The sequence below is a fragment of the Myotis brandtii genome, unplaced genomic scaffold (assembly GCF_000412655.1).
Source record: "Myotis brandtii unplaced genomic scaffold, ASM41265v1 scaffold291, whole genome shotgun sequence".
NCBI classification, from domain to species: domain Eukaryota; kingdom Metazoa; phylum Chordata; class Mammalia; order Chiroptera; family Vespertilionidae; genus Myotis; species Myotis brandtii.
This window is the reverse complement of record NW_005361118.1, coordinates 215,127-222,814: the sequence shown is the minus strand read 5'-3', so window position 1 is coordinate 222,814 and position 7,688 is coordinate 215,127. Positions and strand designations below refer to the sequence as shown.

At 42.6% G+C, this 7,688-nt stretch overlaps 1 pseudogene; it reads left to right on the top strand.

Moving 5' to 3' along the window:
• Nucleotides 1–3,511: 3,511 nt before the first annotated feature.
• Nucleotides 3,512–7,688, top strand: part of LOC102244335 — a 5,992-nt pseudogene continuing 1,815 nt past the window's right edge.

Sequence of the window (7,688 nt, the reverse complement as noted above, 5' to 3'; positions counted from 1 at the left end):
GGACCCCCACCCTGAAGGGGGTGTGACCAACTGCAAACAGCCATCATCCCCTCATCCAGGCTGGCCAGGCAGCCAAGCGGGACCCCCACCCTGATCCGGGACACCCTTCAGGGCAAACCAGCCGGCCCCCACCCGTGCACCAGGCCTCTATCCTATATAGTAAAAGGGTAATATGCAAACTGACCCCAACAGCAGAAAGACTGGGAATGACTGGTCACTATGACACACACTTACCACCAGGGGGCAGACGCTCAATGCAGGAGCTGCCCTCTGGTGGTCAGTGTGCTCCCACATGGGGGAGCTCTGCTCAGCCACAAGCCAGGATGATGGCTGCCAGTACAGCGGTGGTGGTGGGAGCCTCTCCTGCCTCCTCAGCAGCGCTAAGGATGTCTGACTGCAGCTTAGGTCTGCTCCCCGCTGGCAAGTGGACATCCCCCAAGGGCTGCCAGGCTGCCAGAGGGATGTCTGATTGCCATCTTAGGCCCAATCCCCCAGGGAGCAGGCCTCAGCCAGCAGGTGGTCATCCCCCGAGGGGTCCCAGACTGAGAGAGGGCACAGGCCAGGCTGAGGGACAACCCCCCAAGTGCACAAATTTTTGTGCACCGGGCCTCTAGTACATTAATAAAACAGAATGGATAGCCCAGGAATACCCCACACCTAGCAGCAGTGGGCGGGGATGACACTCTCCAAGTATGTCTTTTTCTAAAGTTCTCATTCTTGGAAACATGTTAATATTTTATATACTAAAAATAAATCAATAAGCCTGGGGGGGGCTAACCTAAAGTGAAATGCAAGCCAAAAACAAACAAACAAAAACGCCTGAAAGATATTTCAAGTGAATAATGCAACCACACAGAAAGCAGGGGTGGGGGGTGTGGAGGTTGGATTAATCCACGTAATTTTTTACTGTCTGCCCTCAGGCTAAGCAAATTTTGACCTCTAGATAGTAGACATCTTTTTTACACAGACGTGGCTTAACAATTATAAAATTAATTAATTTATACTCTAAGATTGAATGTGTAAATACATATGAATGATGGGAACAAGGTCTCTCACTCTCAGAGAAGAAGGGTATTACAAGTACAGTAAACGGAAAGATTAAATGAATCCTGTGGAATAAAATTGGAGGTATAGATATAAACTTGTGGTTTTACAATAGATAGATGTATTATTATATAGACAAATGTAGAAATGGATAGATATGTATGATAGGACTTAGAGCAATGTCAATCCAGTAGCAATTAGCGTATGTATCACAGAGGTTTTTTTAAAAAACATGTTTTATTGATATTTTAGAGAGAGAGGGAAAGAGAAGGAGAGTGAGAGTAAAACATCAATGAGAAAGAAACACTGATGGGCTGTTTCCTACATGTCTCCTACTGGGGACTGTGCCAGCAACCCAGGAATGTGCCCTGACTGGGAATTGAATCCATGATCTCTCGGTGCACAGGACAATGCTCAACCAACTGAACCACACTGGCAAGGGTGTATCACAGAGATTTGGGGTTCTTTTTTGTTGTTAATATTCACCCAAGGATATTTTTTCCATTGATTTTTTTTTTTTAGAGAGAGAGTGGAAAAGAAGAAGGTGGGGGAGAAAGAAGGAGAAAGAGAGGGAGAGAGAAAGAAACATAGATGTGGAAGGATACATCAATTGGTTGCCTCCTGCACATGCCCCAACCAGGGCCAGGGATTAAATCTTCCACCCAGGTATGTGCCCTTGACTGGGAATCGAACCCAAGACCCTTTGGTATGTGGGTCGACACTCTAACCACTGAGCCACATCAACCAGGGTGAGATATTGATTTCTAGATTTCTCCACTTAAAGGAAACAGAACATCTTGAAGAAATGGCTGGTTGCAAACCTGGGGTGGGGTAGTTACAGGATGGGCCTCGAACACCTTGCTGTGCCAGAAAGTAAGAGAGTCCACACATAATAATAGGAGTAAATGGAAAGGTCAGAAGAGCCAGTTTGAAAGGGCCCCAATTAGCCATATCTGGGACAATTTGATCATGAAAATAATGAATATAAGAAATTATAACCTATCAACTATAATAAAAGTCCATGAGTCTACATTTACATAAACAAAGAGGAAGAAGGAAAATTTTTCCTTGTCATAGAAAAGCAACCAATAAATGTAGAAAGAATGATGGAATGAAAAAAATCAGCATTTGGCAACCATTTTAATTGATTAAGACAAGAAACATCAATGGATGCTAAAATTATTGGGTGAAAGTTTGAAGAGAAATAAGGCACTTACATAGTCTCCAGTATCTATACTAGTAATAGCCTAGGTGGTTGTCATGCCCTCATGCATCATGCCTTAACATCATCATAAGATGGTCATCACAAGATGGCAGTCACAAGATGGCCAATGCGCAACAGAGGCGGGGCCCGGCAGAGGAGGTGGGTTGTGGCAGGGGAGGGCAGTTGGGAGTCATCAGGCTGGCAGGGGAGGGCAGTTGTGGGCAATCAGGCCAGCAGGGGAGGGCAGTTGTGGGCGATCAGGCCAGCAGGGGAAGGAAGTTGGGGGTGATCAGGCCAGCAGGGGAGTGGTTAGAGGGCAATCAGGCTGGCAGGCAGAAGCGATTAGGGGCAATCAGGCAGGCAGGCAGGCGAGCGGTTAGGAGCCAGCGGTCCCAGATTGTGAGAGGGATCCCAGATTGGAGAGGGTGCAGGCCAGGCTGAGGGACACCCGCCCCCCCCCATGCACAAATTCATGCACCAGGCCTCTAGTCTCCTTATAAGATACTTATTAATTATAAAAGGAATTATAGTACAATGAAAATATCTGGTGGACACTGCCTTAACCAAGTGATCAATAGACATCACATGGGACCAATAGATATCACAGACCTCCTAATATGATGTAACGAGAAGCAAGGCTGGGACTAGGGTGAAGCAAGCTAGGCACCTAGGGTTCACCTTCATGTACTTTCATGAAGCTGAGAATGAATCTCTCCTTAAATTTTGTGCATGAGGTACGTCCTTTATCTCACCCTAGTTGCAGCCCTGCTGAAAAGAGCACACCATTACTTTTGTGCTATTCTGGCCAAAGTGCATAACCTGAATGTAATCATGAGAAAACATCAGACAAACACATAAAGGACATTCTGCAAAATAACTGGCGTGTAACTCCTCAAAATGTCAATGTCACCAAAGACAAAGACTGAGTAATGATCCCAAATAAAAGGAGACTAAAAACCATGACAACTGAATGCAACACATGATTAGGGATTTTCTTTTTCTGTAAGGAACACTATTGTGACAATTGGTAAAATTCGAATAAGATCCCTAGATTAGCTGACATAGTATTGTGTATGATGATTATGTAAGAGAATATACTTGTTTTTAGAAAATTCTGACTCAAGTATTTAGGAGCAAATGGGCATTGTGCCTGCAACTTACTTTCAAATAGTTCAGGGGAAAAAATGGGTAAATAGCTTTTTCACAGTGGGTTTGCCATCAGAACACAGGTGTTGTGAGAACTGTTGCTAAATCTAAGCAAAAATGGGAAAGGAAAAGACTCATATCAGTATTGTCATCATTAGACATGTAGATTCTGGCAAGTCTACCACTATTGGCCATCTGATCTACAAATGTAGTGGGACTGACAAAAGAACTATCAAAAAATTTTATAAGGAGGCTGCTGAGATGAAAAAGGGCTCCTTCAAGTATTCTTGGATCTGGGATAAATTGAAAGCTGAACGTAAGCGTGGTATCACCACTGATATCGCCCCATGGAAATTTGAGACCAGTAAGTGTTATGTGACCAACATTGATGGCCCAAATACTTTATCAAAATCAGGACACAGAGACTTTATAAAATCATGATCACAGGTACATCTCATGCTGTCCTGATTGTTTCTACTGGTGTTGGTGAATTTGAAGTAGGTATCTCCAAGAATGGATAGACCCGTGAGCATGCCTTTCTGGTTTACACGGTGAGTGTGTAACAACTAATTATTGGTATTAACAAAATAGATTTCACTGAGCTGCTCTATTGCCAGAAGAGATATGAGAACATTTTAAAGAAGTTAGCACCAACATTAAGAAAACTGGCTACAACTCTGACACTATAGCATTTGTTCTAATTTTTGGTTGGAATGGTGACAACATGCTGGAGCCAAGTGCTAACATTCATTGGTTCAATGTCACTTCAATTGGATGGAATGTCATTGAAAAGACGGTAATGCCAGTGAAATCACATGCATTACATCCTGCCACCAACTTGTTCAACTGACAAGCCCCTGCATCTGCCCCTCCAGGATGTCCATAAAATTGGTGGTATTGGTATTGTCCCTGTGGACTGAGTGGAGACTGGTGTTCTCAAACCTGGAACGGGGGTTACCTTTGCTCTAGTCAATGTTACAACTGAAGTAAAGTCTTTTGAGATGCACCATGAAGCTTTTTTTCTTTATTAATTAAGGTATTACATATGTGTCCTTATCCCCCCATTGCCCCCCCCCTTATGCCCTCACCCCCCTAGTGTCTGTGTCCATTGGTTAGGCTTATATGCAGCATACAAGTCCTTTGGTTGATCTCTCCCCCTTACCCCCACCCTCCTCTATCTTCCCTCTGAGGTTTGACAGTCTGATCAATGCTTCTCTGTCTCTGGATCTGTTTTTGTTCATCAGTTTATGTTGTTCATTATGTTACACAAGTGAGTGAGATCATGTGATATTGATCTTTCTCTGACTGGCTTATTTCACTTAGCCTAATGCTCTCCAGTTCCATACATGCTGTTACAAATGGTAAGAGTTCCTTTTTTTGCAGCAGCAGAATAGTACGCCATTGTGTAGATGTACCAGTTTTTTAATCCACTCATCTGCTGATGAGCACTTAGGCTGTTTCCAAATCTTAGCTATGGTAAATAGTACTGCTATGAACATAGGGGTGCATATATCCTTTCTGATTGGTGTTTCTAGTTTCTTGGGATATATTCCTAGAAATGGGATCAATGGGTCAAATGGGAGTTCCATTGTTAGTTTTTTGAAGAAACTCCATACTATTCTCCACAGTGGCTGCACCAGTCTGCATTCCCACCAGCAGTGCACAAGGGTTCATTTTTCTCCTCATCCTCCGCAGCACTTTTCATTTGTTGGTTTGTTGATGATAGCCATTCTGACAGGTGTGAGATGGTAGCACCATGAGGCTTTGAATGAAGCTCTTCCTGGGGACCATGTGGGCTTCAATGTCAAGAACATGTCTGTCTGCTGTGACCTTTGCAGCAGGGTTCAGGATGTAAAGGAGAGGCCAATGCACAAATGAAAATGCTATACAAGAAATATGAATTTAGTAGGCATTAGGGGCCAGGTGGAGCCTATTTCTTGAAGAGACACTGAAACCTGGGCTTATCTGCTTTTTATTCAGTTTTAGATAAACATCTTGCCCTCAGTAAAGCATGGCAAACAGGTAGCAAACAGACTGTCTCTAAGGTCAGTAAAGATCAGTAAAGATTAGTTAGGTCCAGTAAACATTTACTTGGAGGCAATCAGGTCAGGAAATTGTTTCGAGCCACCACTATCTCAGCACAAACAATCGGTGCTTAGCGTCAGCTATGCTAATCCTCAAGCTCAGTGGTTCTCAACCTGTGGGTCGAGACCCCTTTGGGGGTCGAACGACCCTTTCACAGGGGTCACCTAAGACCATCGGAAAACACATATATAACTACATATTGTTTTGTGATTAATCACTATGCTTTAATTATGTTCAATTTGTAACAATGAAAATACATCCTGCATATCAGATATTTACATTACGATTCATAACAGTAGCAAAATTACAGTTATGAAGTAGCAACGAAAATAATTTTATGGTTGGGGGTCACCACAACATGAGGAACTGTATTAAAGGGTCATGGCATTAGGAAGGTTGAGAACCACTGCTCAAGGTCCATCGGCCTTCCGCATTCCTTGGTGCACTCTCATGGTAATATTGGAAAGTGGTGACTTCCCCCATCTGTCAGCATGGAGGGACCTGGAGAGTATCTTGCTAAGTGAAATAAGTCAGTCAGAGGAAGACAAGTATCACATGATCTCACTCATATGTGGAATCTAAAGAACAAAATAAACTGATGAACAAAATAGATCCAGAGACACAGAAGCATGGAACAGACTGATGAATCTCAGAGGGAATGTGGGGGAGGTGGGAGGGGGGGAGGTAATCAACCAAAGACCTTGTATGCATATGTGCATAACCCATGGACACAGACAATAGGGTGGTGAAGGCCTGGGGCGGGAGGTGGGGAGGGGCTGCAAGGGGTCTATGGGGGTGAAAGGGGACATGTAATACTTCCAACAATAAAGAATTATTTTTTTAAAAAAAGATGTTATCTCTAACTTGCCCCCTCCAAAAACAAAGCTAGAGGTATCACAATTCCTGATTAAAAAAAAAAAAAAAGAACGTGCCTGTCAAAGATGTTTGTTGTGGCAATGTGACTGGTGACAGCAAAAATGACCCACTAGTGCAGCGGTTCTCAACCTGTGGGTCACGACCCCTTTGGGGGTCGAACGACCCTTTCACAGGGGTCGCCTAAGACCATTGGAAAACACATATATAACTACATATTGTTTTTGCGATTAATCACTATGCTATTATGTTCATCAATTTGTAACAATGAAATTGGGGGTCACCACAACATGAGGAACTGTATTAAAGGGTCGCAGCATTAGGAAGGTTGAGAACCACTGTCTTAGTTTGAAATTAGCTGGGAAACTCAATATCCTTAATGGGATGTGAGGACAAACCAGGAAGGAAGAAAGGATATTAACACCAGAAAGTAGAGAAGGCATAATTTCTACTAATAAACTTAATAAACCTGCACGCATGTACATTTTATATTTTTTCCCATTTGCCACAGATTCTCACAGGTCCTTAAACTAAGACATTTGGGAACTTCTGCTTTAAGATTTAGGAAGATTCCTTACTGTCTTCTGACTCAGAGAAAAAAAAACAGACACATTTATAACAATGTAGTTTTCCATGTGTGTGTTTTAGTCTGTGGCAATATTGTTTGAAAATGTTCATCCATATATGGTACATGGCAACTAAACTCATAAATTGATTGGAAAAATTCACTCCTCAACCACTGATTTAATGATTAAACATATATTACTTTACTGTTTTTCAATTTGTATGTGAAAACACAAAATTTTTAAAGCCAACCAAAATGAACTTACAAATGGTTAACACATTTTTCATTCAAAACTTGTTAATATTCATTAAGTTCTAAATAATATCTATTTAGAGTTGTTGGGAGGAAACTGTCTTAAGCACCTAGCAGAGCAACTGACATATAGTAAAGGTTCTTGTTAAAGGTGATTAGCATTGTTAATTGTTATCTGCAAGTTTGAATCAGCAGCTATCTTTAAAGGCCAAAGACCCGTTCTAGCTGGTTTGGCTCAGTGGATAGAGCATCGGCCTGTGGACTGAAGGGTCCCGGGTTTGATTCCAGTCAGGGGCACATGCCTGGGTTGCAGGTTCGGTCCCCAGTAGGGGGCATGCAGGAGGCAGCCGATCAATGATTGTCTCTCATCATTGATGTTTCTATCTCTCTCTCCCTCTTCCTTCCTCTCTGAAATCAATAAAAATATATTTAAAGAAAGAAAAAAGAAAAAAAGGCCAATGACCTGCCAAGAGGATCATGTGGGACAATGCCCTTCAGGAACAGGGATATTCTCTTGTA